General features: G+C 43.4%; 1 pseudogene; it reads left to right on the top strand.

The window, feature by feature from the left end:
* The first annotated feature begins 12,505 nt into the window (after nt 1–12,505).
* LOC130017333 (prohibitin-2-like) lies at nt 12,506–13,408 on the top strand (annotated as a pseudogene).
* Nucleotides 13,409–15,737: the final 2,329 nt, after the last annotated feature.

Genomic DNA, 15,737 nt, shown 5'->3' on the forward strand with positions numbered 1-15,737 from the left:
TGTTTATCCTCTAGGGTTTGAATTGCAATTTTCTAATGATTAAAGACATTAAATATTCTTTAATATACTTATTGGTTATTTGAATATTTCTCTGGATTTGTCTATTTTTTTATTTTTATCCATTTTTCAACTGCAATGTCTTTTTAATTTTTGATTTGTAAGAGTTTCTAAAATATTCTCTATATCAGTCCCTTATCAGATGGTTACTATTTCCTTCAACTTAGTAGGCCCTCTTTTTCATTTTAACAGTGCCCTTTGATGTATGAATATTTTAAATTTTGATGAAGCATTCACTTCATGAAAGTACATCTTTATTCTGTCATTTATTCTTTTGGTGTATCTAAAAGACTTTACCTAATCCAGGGTCATGAAAATTTCCTTCACTATTTTCTTCTAATTTGCAAAGATTTTTGCCTTGTACATTCATATCTATAATCCATTTAAAATTAATCCTTTAGTACACTGCAAAATAAAGGTCCAACTTCACTCTTTTGCAAGTAGATATCTAGTTGTCCCAAGACTGCTGTTGTAGAATTTATTATATTTCCCTTTAATTATCAACATCTTAGTCAAAAATCAATTGGCCATAATTAACATGAATTAATTTCTGGGATCTTTCTAATATTCCTTTCATGTGCCATATACCAAATTGTATTGATGACTGCATCTTTACAGCAAATTGTACTTGTAGTCAAGTTTTAAAATTGCTAAGCTCTCCATCTTAGTTTTTTTCCAAAGTGTTCTATTTTGATTTCTTCAAATTTTATTTCCTTTGTTTTTTATTTTTTAAATGCTTTGAAATTATTTATTTTTAATTTATTTCTTTTAAATGAACAACTGTAATTTACGCAGTTATTAGGCATATAGTATTTCAACAAGTTCCCTCCACCAGTGTTCCCATATTCCCTCCCCACCCCAACTCCCACCTCATCCCTGCCTATTGACAATGAGATACTATCTCACTCCTGTGAGAATGGCACATATTCAAAATAGTAGAAGTATCTGTGTTGGTGGGGATGTGGTGGAAAAAAAAAGGACTCTCACCCACTGCTTGTGGGAATGTTGTTTTCTACAATCCCTGTGGAAAATAGTGTGGAGAGTTCTCAGTAAGCTTAGAATTGAACTGCTATGCGATCTAGCTTACCCCCAGGATATAAAAACACTCCTCAAAAGGATATGCACTCCATTATTTATTGCTGCACTCAGTTCCTCTTTGAGTGTGAGAATCAGCTTGTCATGTTCTTCACAAAAGACAGCTGAGATTTTGTTAGGAATCTACATATTATTACTCACTTTGCACACAACTTGATGAATTTTTTGGCAAATATGTGTCTCTGTCTACCACCCAAATCAAGATATGGAACATTTGCAGAACCATGGATGGCATCCTGACCAGAGAGTCCAGCATGCAATTGGCCCCTGTTTTTTTCCCCTGCAACTCATGTAATTCCCTGCAGACCTCTAATGATTGCTTTTTTGTTTGTTTGTTTGTTTTTAATTTTTATTAGTGAAACACCATGAAGTACAGTTGTAGACTTACAAATTTTTGTGCTTGGGTTTCAGTTATACAGTGATCAAGTACCCATCCCTCCACCAGTGCCCATTCTCCACCACCACAGATACCAGTATCCCTCCCATCCCCCATCCCCCCATCCCACCCTGCCTCTGAGGCAGGGCATTCCCTTTTGTTCTCTCCTTTTTGGGTGTTGCGGTTTGCAAAAGAGGCACTGAGTGGCAATCATGTTTGGTCTATAATCTAATTTCAGCATGCATCTCCCATCCTGGGTGGATCCTCCCAACACCTTTTATTTGGTGCTCCCTTCTCTATCTGAGCTGCCTTTTCCCCTAGCATGTGCTGCTAGCCTCCAAGCCATGGAGTAAACCTCCTGGTATTTATCTCGGCTATTCTTATGTGTCAGTCTCCTATTTTGTTACTTTATGTTCCCCAGATGAATGCAATCTTTCTATGTTTGTCCCTCTCTTTCTGACTCATTTTGCTTAGCATGATACTTTCCATGTAGTACCATTTGTATGTAAATTTCATGATTTCATCTTCTCTAACAGCTACATAGTACTCCACTGTGTAGATGTACCAAAGTTTCTTTAACCAGTCATCTGTTCTCGGGCATTCGGGTTTTTTCCAGATTCTGGCTATTGTAAACAGTGCTGCAACTGAACACCTGAACCTAACAGGTATGACCCAATATCCCTGCCTCCCCAAAAGAAAGTGTCTTTCTGCTCCTTTCCAATTCAGATTTTGATATAAAAGAAGCCACTATTCTGATATCTACCACTGCTGATCAATTTTCCTTTCCTTTTTTTTTTTGTTTCTTTGGTTTTCAGGACACACCCAGTAGTGCTTGGGAGCTACTCCTGGAGTTGGCCCTGGTGGTGTTCAGGACACCATATGTGGTGACGGGATAGAACTCAAGTCTCCCAAACGAAAAACACATTTTCAGCCCACTGAACTATCTCTCCGGCCTAATTTGCCTTTTCTTAAAATTCTCATAATTAGAATAATTTAGAATGTACTCTGTAGTCTTATCTTGGTCTTAAATATTGTCTTGGAGATTAATCCAGGCTGCTGTTTGGCTCTTTAATTTTTTCATTTTTATTGGTAAGTCCTTTTCCATTCTTTGTCCATTCTCCAGTTGGAAGATAGTGATTTGTTTTATTTGGGGACAACTATGAATAAAGCTACAGTAAACCTTCTTTCTGGGTGGTGTCTAGGGTCTTCAATGGCTATCTGCAGGACTTACTCCTGGTTCTGCACTCAGGAATCACTCCTGGTGGGCTTGATGGACCATATGAAATGCTGGGGATCTAATCTGGGTTGGCTGCATGCAAGGCAAATATCCTACCCACTGTACTATCTCTCCATCCCTGCTGTGACCACTCTTGAGAATGTCTTTGAATGGATAGTTTCACTCATTTCTGACTTACCTATGTATTTAGAAAGAATAACTTGATTCCTTGGGGATAACTAATAGCTATTCCTAAAGAATAATGATATTATCTGGGAGGAATTGCTAAGTCATAGGGTATTTATATGTTTTGACTTGTAATTGTTAAACAGCTTTTCAAAGTGACTGCACCAGTTTATACTCCCTCCTGCAGGGCATGAGAGTACCAATTACTCACATCCTCACCAGCACTTGCTATTAATTGCTGGCATTCTGGTTCATGGGAAGCAGCATCTCACTGTGATTATAATTTACATTTCGTGATGACTAAAAATGTTTAGTATCTTTCATAAGCTTTGACCATTTGTGTAATCACTTAGGGAAAATGGTTATTAAAGTCCTTTGACAACTGTTTTATATTGGGTTGTCTGCCTTTTTCCTACTGGTGTGTAGGAGTCTTTTGTCATATGCATGAATCATAAATGTTTTCTCACAGGTTTTGGTTTTCCTTTCACTCTCTTAATGTTGTCTTTTTAAATCTAATTTTAAAAATTGTCATTTATTTATATACCATATAACTCATCTTTGAAGTGTAAAATTTAGTGGCTTTTATCACTTTCACAAAGTTTTGCGACTATCACAGCTACTTAATTTCAGAATACTTTAAATTATCCCAAAAAGTTATTCTACATCCATTTTCCACTTCCCTTACCTTGCCCACTAAATTCTAACAAACCCTAATTTTTTTTATCTTTTTGGATTTGACTATTCTGGACATTTCATATAATTTTTTCGTTTGGGGGGGCACACCTGATGATGATGCTCAGAGGTTACTTCTGGCTCTGCGTGCAGGAATCACTCGTGGCAGTGCTCAGGTGGCCTTGTGATGTCTGGGTATCTGTGTGCAAGGCAAACACCTTACCTGCTGTACTGTGTACTATGGCTCTCATTTCAAAGTTCATTCAATTTTAATCACGCAACATACTGACAACATGCCTGGCCTTTCTCACTTAGCATATTTTCAAGGTTTATCCATCTTACACCTTGGCTCATATTTTGTGTCCTTTTATTGCCAAGTAAGATTCCATTTGTATAGATATACCAAATTTTGTTTATCTGCTCCTCTATTGATGAACTCTAATTTTATAAAAATTTTTTGTAGTCACAGAAGTTATTAATTGAGGAGTTGGGGGCATTTGTCTGTGCTAGGGGCTTCTGCCTTTATGCAGAAGATCTCTTCTGGCAGTCCTCAGGGATAATCTGATGTGCTTTGGATTAAACCTGAGATACAGCATGCAAGGCAAATGCCCTACTGCTATACTATCTCTCTAGTCCCAGAAGTTCTCAACAGTAGTGAAGTTCAGTTTCTCAATATTTCTTTTTCTTTGTTTTTGTGTGTGTGTGTGTTGTTTGTTTGGGAGCCACACTCAGCAGTGTTCATGGGTTATTCCTAGCTCTGCATCCAGGAATTACAACTGGCAGTGTTCAGGGGACCATATGGGATGACAGGGATCGAACCTGGGTCAGCCTCATGCAAGGCAGCTGCCCTACCTGCTGAATTATTGCACTGGCCCCTCAATCTTTTCTTTAATGAATGACATTTTACAGTATTCTGTTTATTGAATTTTTTACTATGACCATGGCTTGATTTGTGTGTGCGCTATACTTTTTAATGAAACAAAATTTTTAGGCACTGTACTGCTAATGACAAGGTTTCATGGATACAGTGTTCAAGCAGTACATTTTCCACCAGATTCCCTTCACCATTATCTTACCTATTCTGGAAATCTTCCCACATCTGGATGTCGAGATTTTGCTACTGAGTCCTTGTAGTCACTTCTTCATTGCTGATAATTTTCAGTGAACTGTAATTAAAAACAGTACAGTGGTGAAATTTTTATGTTAACTTTGCGCACGTAGGCAGAAATATCTTTTGGTAATTTCCTTAGCTGTAGCATTGCCAGATCAGAAGTTTTTTTCTTTTTTGCGTCACACCTGGCAATGCGCAGGGGTTACGCCTGGCTCTGCCCTCAGGAATTACTCCTGGTGGTGCTGGCAGACCATATGGGGTTCTGGGAATCGAACCTGGGTTGGCCGTGTGCAAAGTAAATGCCCTACCCGCTGTGCTATCGCTCCAGTCCCCTGATCAGAGTCAGTTTTAATAACCATTCGAATTGGTCACTGAGGAGAAGGGAGTACCCATTGTACCTTATCCAGGCCATCACTGATAATATCAGTCTTTTAAAATCTGTGCCATAGAGAGAAAGAAAGAAATCCAGGGGGGAGGAAGAAGATGAGAAAGAGAAGTAATGGGAGAACAGGGATCAGTACTTCAGTTTTACTGTTGGTGTGGGAGAATGCTATAGCCATATATCCAAAGCACAGACTCAGCAACACTGAAAACATGAGATCTAAACTGCAATCACTGAACTTCATTTTTTTAAAAAATTTTATGACTTTATTAAGTCAACAGTTTAGTTATAGACGTTCAATATTCCAAGACCAATCCCACCAGCATTGTACCTTCCCACCACCATTTCCAATTTTCCCAACCACCCCTTAAGCCTGCCCCAATAGCAGGCCTTTAATAATTTATTTTATATTGCTAGTTATAAGTAATTTGCTAAAAGAATGATCAATAATGTTTCTTTATAAGAAAGTTAGTGAAGATTGTTATATCTCACCATAGAGCCATTGAACTCTTGTACAAGAGATTACTAAGATGTTGTTACACAGATGTTCTGTGTTTATACTTTGTTAATCAAGATTGGTTGTCTTTTACGTTACCTATCATCCAGTTTAGTGTGCTACTCCTGGTTTATCAGCGTTGTAGAGATTAAAGTGTCGTTCCAGTATGTCCAAACATTTTAACGGAGTGATACAGCTAAAGTTAAATTGTTAACTGGGTGGCAGTTTTGGGGATTTGGGAAGTATAGGAGAAAGTAGCCTATCCCCGTCTCTGTGAAAGCCTGGAGATTTCTGTCACAAAACCCACAAACCTGAGTTTTTCAACAGTTTAATTTCTGAATGAGGCTCGTCCAAGCAGTGGCATGCAGCCAGGAGTGTGACGGCGATTGTGGAATGTGGAGGCTTTTGGCTGCTGGGACTCTGTTTGGGCAAGGGCTGGGCTCACCCACCCCAATCCAGGGTGTACCGGATAACTCAGTCTTGCACAGGGTCTGGGAAAAATTCTGCCGCATGTTGGTCTCTTTTGAGATTTATTTATGAGTCTCTGGTTCATGGCCAGTCAATGAGCTTACTTGGCACCAGAGGCAATTCTTGGGTGTGACTGCTGGGCTTCTGGAAGTACAAGGAGATGGGGATGGATGTAGCCCATCCTTGACTCTGAACCACTGAATTTTGTAATGTGCCTGTCAAGGTGTCCAGTGGTAAGCTGGGAGTATGGAGTTTGGGAACACTGGTGCACGGAGTTGACACTGATAGTGGGTTTGGTGTTGAAACTATGGTGTTGATGTCTAAAACTCAACTATCAAAAATAAATAAATTTTAATCGCTGCCATTAGTATAACCTTAAATTGACATTTTCTTGCTTGCTTTCACAAATCTCTCTTGCTTTTACAGTTACTGATGGATAGGGACATCTTCACACTGATTTCTATAAGTGGGCATTATTTCAGGACCAGAGAAACAGTGCTATGATGATGCTCGTCTGATTCCCCAGCACCAAAGATGGGTCCCACTGATTCCCCAGCACGAGAGAAAATCACCTCCAAGAGTGACCCCTAAGCAAAGAGCCTGTACTAGGCATTGAGTATCATCAGGTGTGGTCCAAACCACCCTTCACCAAAATAAAAATAAGTGTGGCCCAAACCACCCCTCACCAAAATTTTTTAAAAAATGAGCATTTTTCTAAATTTCAAAGCTTGTGATATCATCATGAAGGAAAACTTTTCTTCTGTTGTTCTGGGGCTAGTGAATTAAACTAACAAAAGACAGTTTAATAGAGGAAAAGGCATAGAATTTTTATTGAGATTTGAGTGCACAGGAATTTACAGAAAAAAAAAAGAAACTCAAAGAGGGTATTAATCTTCATGGCTTATATGCCATTTTACTAAAGGAAAGGGTTTTAAAGAGTGAAAAGCCCTGGGGCAGTAATTAGGAAATTTATGAAAGAATTAATGGGATGTTCTAGTAAAGTCTGTTCATGCAAACTCATCACAGGACCATCTCCCTCAATAATAAGACTCTCTCCTCCCTGTTCCTGGGAGTAAAGGCATCTCCACAGGGGGAATGGGTGCTTCTAGGCAGATTGAGAGAGGAGGGTCAGAGAAAACCTTTTCTGCACATGCTGATCCTTCACTGCCTTTAGCTCAAAAGAATACTTAGATCAAAGTGACTACATCAAATCTAGAGTGACATATTCTGGCCCCTTCTTTGGGTAAATGAATATAGACTGTTGACTTAATAAATGAAATAATTCTGGGTTAGATTTTAAATTTAAGTCATGACAGAAGTGTTTGAAACAGAAATGTAGGTTGTTTAGGGTAACTTAGATAAACTTCGAAGTCAGCTTGAGGTAGTTTCTAGAATCTTCTCTCTCAGATTTCAGAGCTTCGGTCTGAGTTGTAAAATCTGTTCATGAAAATCCTTTGCAGGCTCTCAGTCTGAGCAGTGAAATTAGGGTTATAGGCATTGCCTTTTTGTTTTTTTATAAAGCAGCCATTCATACAATTCTCACGTAATGAAGTTATCAGGGGGCTGGAGAAATAGGTCCGATCTTTGGCATCCCATATGGTCTTCCAAAAAGCTCCAGGAGTAAGTCCTGAATGCAGAGCCAGAAGTAAACCCCCTCAGCATTGCTAAGTATGACCCCCAAACTGAAAAAAAATGAGAAATGAGTTTAACATGGACAAAAGACTTTTGAGCGCCTAGCTGTCCTCTCCCCCCATACAACCGAGAGAAAGTGTTTAGTGCCAGTGAATTCATTCTTCTGGAAACCCCAAGACCCATCTGATTTCTAAATCAAAATGCTGTCTTTCTACCTTCTCTCCAACAATCCAGGTATATCATATTGGGTTTTGGTTTCACCTATTCTTCTCCCATGCATCTTAGAAAGAGGATAAATTGGGAACATGAGGTAAAATATTTATTCTTTGGTTCTGGACTGAGTATGAAGCCAAGAAAACCAATTCCTGATTTCATGAATCAAGTTTCAATTGGTGCTTTGCTCCTTAAGGAAGCTGTTTGTTGGTTTAAACCTTATGAGTTGATTACTGGCTTCAGTTCTTCAAATCATAGGTTGATTTTGAGTGTTTTTAGATTATGGAATTAGCAGACTAACTTACATGTGACTTTAATTCATAAAGCACCTTGGTTGAAATAGATGAATTGCTTTGGCAACAAAAATGGAAACAGAGTGTTCACTCGTTTGCTTGCTAATTATTCTCTTTCCTTTTCTTGTCCCCAGATGTGTGAATAATTAGTGCAACAAGCGCACTGAGTAGAGAGTGTTCATCTCAAACAGAGCTCACCGGACACCACGGGACAGCAGGTGCCTTCTCCCATGACACTTCAGGCCAAGCTCTCCATACATGTATGTGAAGGGGTGATGACTGTTGCAGTATTTAAGTGATTATTTCTCATTTTTACTCAAGTATTGTTTAGCTGAGACAGCACAATTGAATTTGTATGAGTCAATGTTGCCTTTCTAGATTATTCCTAGAGTTTGGTTAGGAACTTGTTAGAAACAGAGACCTATTCCTTCTCTAGTTTGAGTAAAATTACTCATTCTAAGGAAGCTGGTAAAAACTTAGAGAAATTTAGAGATTAGAAGCTAAGTGTAGTCACGCCTTTACAACAGTATTGAAGGGGCTTCCTTTCTTCTTTCTCTTCCTTTCTTCTTTATCTCCAGCGTTTCTATTCTCTTCCTTTTTCCAATTCTCTTGGGCCACCAAAGTTTCCACACTCATTCACATTTCAGAACCCCTCTGACTGTCTTACTTTCCTCTTTGGCATGTCTGGTGACAGCAGCCATCAAAGTTCCCAGGCCACCTGGAAGGTCATGAGCAGAAGGGTGGGCGGGCATTTCTGGGGCAGCCCCTCCCTTCCCCCAACACTTTTCTCTTCACCACACTCTGCTGACTTTACCACCTCCCTAGCACACTGGATGCTATGTATTTCCTGATTTACATGTTTCCCCTCCCATCCATGAACTCATTTCTATGAAGAGCTTGTTTGTTCTACTCATCCATTTGTCTATAGTTCCAGAACATCCAAGGGGCTTCAGAAATGTTTGTACAAAAAAGTCATTTAATAAACATCTAAACATCCTCCCCCACTCCCCATACTGTGAATAGCTTTATGTCTCTGTCAAGACTCCTGTAAGAACAACCCACACGCTTAAACAGCAAACTTTTCTTTTATCTGGAGACTGGCAGGCTCAGGGAGATGCAATTTGTCCGAAAGCTCCCTTTGTGGTTTTCAGTTGACTACTTCTTCCTGTGTCCTTACATGGAAGGGTGGAGGGTGGACAAAGGGAGAAGAGAAGTAGCCCCTTTTCATAAAACACTAACCCTATCATGATTGGGGTTGGGGGTATTTGGGCCACAGCTGAGAGTGCTTAGGAATTACTCCAATCTCTATACTCAAGGATCCATCCTTGTGGGGTTCAGAGGACCGTGGAAGATACTGGGGATCCAACTGGGGCCAGACATTGCAAGCAAGTGCCTTATATCTTACACTATGTCTCTGCTCTCTCATGAGATTATTTTTTATAAGTGCCCACCCTCACAATCTCATCTAAGTTCAATCACATCCCAAAGACCCCCTACCTTCTACTACCACCACATTGTAGGGTTGAGGCTTCAGCATTAGTGGGTTTAGAAATCCTAACATCCAATTTATAGTACTATTTCTTTGCATTGTCTCTCCAATGGGGAAAAAATGCAGCTGAAATCAATGCCATGCGAATCCTTTTCCAGGATGGGGCTGTGCTCCTCTGGAAAAGGCTTAATGAGCAGAATGACACAGAGCTGGGAGTTCAGTTACTGCTGCTTCCCCCTCCCCCCAGAGAGTCCCCTGTACTAGCAGTGCCCAAAAGGAGTCAGGACCTGCCCAGTGCCTGCTCCCAGGCACCCCTACCTGGATACTCAGCACCATCCTCATCTGTCTGCTCACAGCAAGCGAGCGTGGAGACATTTCATTCCTGGCCTCTGCTCCCACCATCGGCTTGCTGTCAGCTTTGCCATTGATTTTAAATTTTATTATTGGCTTTTAGAGCACTTGAAGACCCCAGGCTTTCCTTCACCATCGATTTACTTGTTCCTGGCCCAGGAGATGTGTTCTACCATCTTCCTGCCCTGGATGCTGACCAGCCCTTCATTCTGGACACTTCCTTGGCTTGCTCTGGGTCAAGTCTGGGAGTCTGGGCTCATTCTCTCAAACATCTGTGGTGCAGAAACACTTTATTCTGAGCCAAGTGCAAAGCTCTGTCTGTTCACCAGGCTTCAGTGAGGAGCGCCATCACCTTTGGAAGTTACACCCTTTGTCAGCTATGAGGCTAAACACTTAATGCGTAACACCTCCCTAATCCTCTGCAAATCCCGAGGACCTGGATAACCTATTGAAGAGGTACAGCAACCTGAGATCACTTTGGAGAAGCATTAACAAGTCCTGCAACCCAGCCGTGCTTCTCAGACACGGCGTGACCAGGCATGAGTCATACTCAGTCCTGCCTGCATGTACCCCTCCTGCATCTTCAAGCAACACAAACACATATGTGGTAGGATCAGTGAGAGCAGCCAGAGGATCTCATGCTGAACTCTCTGCTACATTGGATTGCAATAAAATTTCTAAACTCTGCCATCTCTATTCTGCTCTTATCTTGTCACTGAGAAGGAACAAAAAATTCTCGGACCAGAGCAGCTCCTGCCCACAGTGGTCTGGGACTCAGGACCTCCCCATTGCAGAGATGCTACAGTCTCTCCAAGAGGATCAACCTTGGATCTTCCCCACCTTACTGTCTCCTCTATAGTCCTGGCAGAAGAGAGTCCTAAGACTCTATGTGTGCGGTTTGCCAGGGAAATATTCTAAAACTCAGAGTTGAAATCTCTACCTCTGTGTGGCATAGATATGGGGCAGGAGGATTACCCATCTCTGCCTTCTAATAGTCTATCTCACTCTCTCTCCCCTCTCCTCCTCACAGCTTTTTCTCCTCCTTCTCAACTCCTCCTCCTTCTTTCCCTCTCCCCCTACCTCCACTGTGCTCTCCCCCTTCCCCTTTGTGCCGTCTCTATTTTTCTCCATGAAGCATATGTCTGTCACTAGTCCTTCCCACCAGGCATAATCAGCCCTGTGACAGGCGACCTGGGCAGCTGGCTGGCACATGCCCACAGCCGGGAGGTGACAAGAACGTGGCTTGCGCTACGGGGGAATGGATTCTGGCCGTAGCCTTGCCAGCAAACTGACAGGCTGGAGCGCAGCTCGCAGACCTCTGTGCGCACTCACACAATGGGAAGGGAGGAAACTCTTTGAAGGCTCACATTTTTCACAGCACTGTAATCACAGGGAAAGTGTCATCCCCCAGGCAGGAGGCATGTGTTTAATTTATAGACCTTGGCCACCAATAGTTCCCATTGGATGTTCCTGGGTTGCTTTTGCTTTCCGGGTGTCCCCCTGGAACTTAGAGTTGAGAACGTGCCACTGCCTGGTGCGTATGGAAGGGCAACATCAGGACTGCTCCTTTGCAGTCCTGTGGCAGCCCATCAACACCTTCACTCCCTAATTAATTCAACACCAACAACCCCTCCCCCCATCTAAATTCTTTATAAGTCAAAGAGGGGTTAGGGCAAAAAAGTAACTGCCATGCAGAAGGTGGGGAGAATGAAAAAGGTCATTTGTTTGAAAGAGGCAGGGGCTCAGCACCAAGTAAGGACACTGTGTATAATATATGGAGTTTTACTGCCATCATCCTTGTTAACAATTTACAGATCACAATCACGATCATCCTGTTGTTTGTGGATTGCCTTGAGCAGGTACTAGTAACATCTCCTTCTTCCCAGCCCTGAGATTTTAAAAGAGCCATATTCAATGCTCTTTCAGGGTTAGGAGAATGAGACCCACAGGAAGTTTGCCAGACTCTGCCTTGCAGGCAGGATACTTTCGGTAGCCTACCGTAGCCTTCCGGGTTCTCAAAGGAAAAATGAGATAATAAGATGTCACGTGGTCATAAATGCAGCCACGCTTTGGGAGCTGGGTTTTATAGTCTCTGAGTCTTGGCCATTGATGGGACCCCCTGGTGCCGGTGGCAGCTGGTGTGTGTGACACCTACCTACTGAAAGATAAGGGATCTGTGTGGACAAGGCCCAGTCCCAATCTGAGCAGGCTTGGAGGTCTCAGCCCCAGGACTCGCATGTTCCTCTGCCGGTTCCTTCATGCATGAGGCTTGTTGGGACATGTGGAGAGTGGTCTCAGCATGGCTGTGGCTGGTTCTGGAGGTCTTTGGCTGCTGGGACTCTGCTGGAAGGAGGGAGGGAGGGAAATTCAACCTGTCCCCCTCTAAGAGACCCTGGTGAGGATAGCCAGGTGCGGGGGCAGGAGACTCTGTCTCCCTTGTGTGCGGGCTGCGGGCTGAACGATCAGCCATGGCCCAGAACCTGAAGGACTTGGCAGAGCGGCTGCCCTCCGGCCCCAGGGCATGGGCATGGCACTGAAGCTACTGCTGGGCACTGGCACTGTGGCCTACGGTGCCTGCGAGTCTGTGTTCACCGTTGAAGGCGGACACAGGGCCAGCTTCTTTAACCTGATCAGTGGCGTGCAGCAGGACACCATCCTGGCCACGGGCCTCCACTTCAGGATCTCCTGGTTCCAGTACCCCATCATCTATAACATTCTGGCCAGACCCCGGAAAATTTCTTCCCCCACAGGCTCCAAAGACCTGCAGATGGTGAACATCTCCCTGCGGGTGCTGTTCCGCCCCAAGGCCATGGACCAGCGCCTGGGGCTTGACTATGAGGAGTGGGTGCTGCTGTCCATTGTCAATGAGGTGCTCAAGAGCGTGGTGGCCAAGTTGAATGCCTTGCAGCTCATCACCCAGCGCCCCCAGGTATCACTGCTGATCCGATGGGAGCTGACGGAGAGGGCCAAGGACTTCAGCCTCATCCTGGACGACGTGGCCATCATGGAGCTGAGCTACACAGCTGCCGTGGAGGCCAAGCAAGTGGCCAAGCAAGTGGCCAAGCAAGAGGCCCAGCGGGCCCAGCTCTTGGTGGAGAAAGCCATGCAGGAGCAGCGGCAGAAGATCGTGCAGGCCGAGGGTGAGGCCAAGGCCGCCAAGATGCTGGGCGAGGCGCTGAGCAAGAAGCAGGGTTACATCAAACTGTGCAAGATCCGGGCGGCCCAGAACATCTCCAAGATGATCGCCACGTCCCAGAACCGGATCTATCTCACCGCTGACAACCTCGTGCTGAACCTCCAGGATGAAAGTTTCATCCGGGGAAGTGACAGTCTCATCAAGGATAAGAAATGAAGCTGGTGAAGGGGACGCCCCAGAGGTGGATCTGCTTCTCCCCCAGTGTTGGAGGATCCGGCACAGGACCCACCGCCCCACCTCAGTATCCTGTGATGGTCCCCACTGCACCCATCCCGATGAAAGATGAAGCTGAAGACTTCCCCTTGTCCAGGACAGAATGTGATTTTTTTTTCTGATTTTTTCCGACAATATTGGTTCCTCCCTCTGGTTGGGAGACAATAACCACCAATCCAGGAATTCTCAATAAATTTACAGATACTGTCTAGAAAAATTGAACTGCCCAAGGCCAGCTGACCAGCACAAGGTGAAATCAGGTCTTGAACCCAGGCCATCTGGTTAAGCATAAAGCATTGTGCTTTACCTAGACTCTTCTACAGGAGTGGTTGATCAGTTGATAAATTTTTGAAAGCCAGGATCAAGATAATCTCATCTGTGCCTCCCAGTGCCCATCATGGGTTCTGATATGTAGTAGAATTTCAGTCAATTTGGTTTTACAGATGATGAAATCAGGAACAACATGAGTTCTGGAGGTATCACCCTGGGTTTGTGAATCAGGATGTGGACAGAGCAGGTCTTGGGGTCTGTTATGTAGCATCGTCATTATTGGCACTCATAGGATACATACTGATATTTTTTTTCTTATCCTCATGGGACCCGGGACTGAGATCTCTAAGCCTGCACGGTTTGGGACTGGACCTGTCAGTAGCTAAACAGTTACACCCTCCAACTGCCGTGTAACCCCAACAAAGGCCAGGATCCAAAGATTATCACAACAAGCTCCCGGGAGCGCGCGGCCGCATTTGCGGCCGCGCGACTATTTATTTAATAATTTTCCAGATACCTTAAATATCCTTAAATATCCAACCCACACGGCAGAGCCTGGCAAGCTATCCGTGATCTATGCCAAATAGACCAAATTGATATGCCAAATCCAGTAATAAATGGATCTCATTCCCCTAGCCCTGATTATGCAGAGTCGAGAAGGATATGGAAGGAGAAGCTGATAAAACACCAAGGCAGACATGGGCTGCCAAAACGCAGAAAAACAAAAATGATTGTCTGTACTTTTAATGCTCGTACGCTGGCATCTGCTGCATCCATTGAAGACCTTATGGTACAAGCACGAAAGATCAAGTACGACATCATTGGTCTGACCGAAACGAGAAGACATCAATCCCATCATGCTGTTTTCGACACTGGAGAAGAACTGTTCCTTGGAACATGTGATAAAAGAGGCGTCGGTGGTGTCGGTATCCTTGTCAACACAAACTTAGTCACAAGCATTGATTCATTTGAATGCCTAACAACCCGAATCGGACGATTACACTTGAATAAATGTGGCTCACTACCGGCAGTTTCTATCTTTGTTGTCTACGCACCAACATCCAGTTATGGTGAAAAAGAAACTGAGAAATTCTACATGGAGCTGGAGAAATTCTATAAAGAAGATCACACCTTCTACAAGATCATTGTTGGTGATTTTAATGCCAAGATAGGACCAAGAAGATCAGTCGATGAACTCCACATCGGAACCCATGGCCTGGAATGGAACGAACAAGGTGACAGACTGTCTGAGTTCATCATGTCAACCAAAACCTTCCATGGTAACTCACAATTCCAAAAGGCTGAATCTAAACGTTGGACATGGGAGTCTCCCGATGGACGGTTCCACAATGAAATAGACCACATCATATTCAATCGGCGGTTTTGCCTAACCGATGTTGCTGTTGTCCCAAAATTCCAAACGGGATCAGACCACCGTCTTCTTCGTGCAAAATTCTACCTCACAGAACGAGGAGAAAAGAATGCAAGGTTTAAGAAGAAGACTCCCAGAACAACCACCAACTGGGAACTCTTTGGCTCTGTTGCAGCAACATGGGAAGATGCCGTCATTGACAACATTGATGAGGAATATGATCGAATGATTCAGCACCTCCATGATTGTGCAAGGAATGCCAAGAGAGAGATAACCACAAAAAACCGTCTTTCTTCGAACACTCTTGAACTTATTCGCCAACGTGGCGTGGCACGTGCCTCAGGCAACCACAAGCAAACGTCCGAACTGGCAAAACAGTGCAGAAAAGCCATCAAGGATGACCTCAAAAACAGGAGAGCAGCAGTACTGGTAGATGCAGCAGAAGCTGGGAAAAACATTCGTAATGCCCGCCTGTCCTTCACCAACTACAAAACCAAGATGACTGCCCTCCGACATCATGATGGATCTATCACATCTTCCAGAAGGGCAATGGAGAAGATTATTCATGAATTCTACTCAGATCTCTTTAATAGCCACATCCACTTGCCCACATACCACATACCACATGATGGATATGTCGTTCCCAATG

The sequence above is a fragment of the Sorex fumeus genome, unplaced genomic scaffold (assembly GCF_029834395.1).
Source record: "Sorex fumeus unplaced genomic scaffold, SorFum_2.1 ptg000191l, whole genome shotgun sequence".
Classification (NCBI taxonomy): domain Eukaryota; kingdom Metazoa; phylum Chordata; class Mammalia; order Eulipotyphla; family Soricidae; genus Sorex; species Sorex fumeus.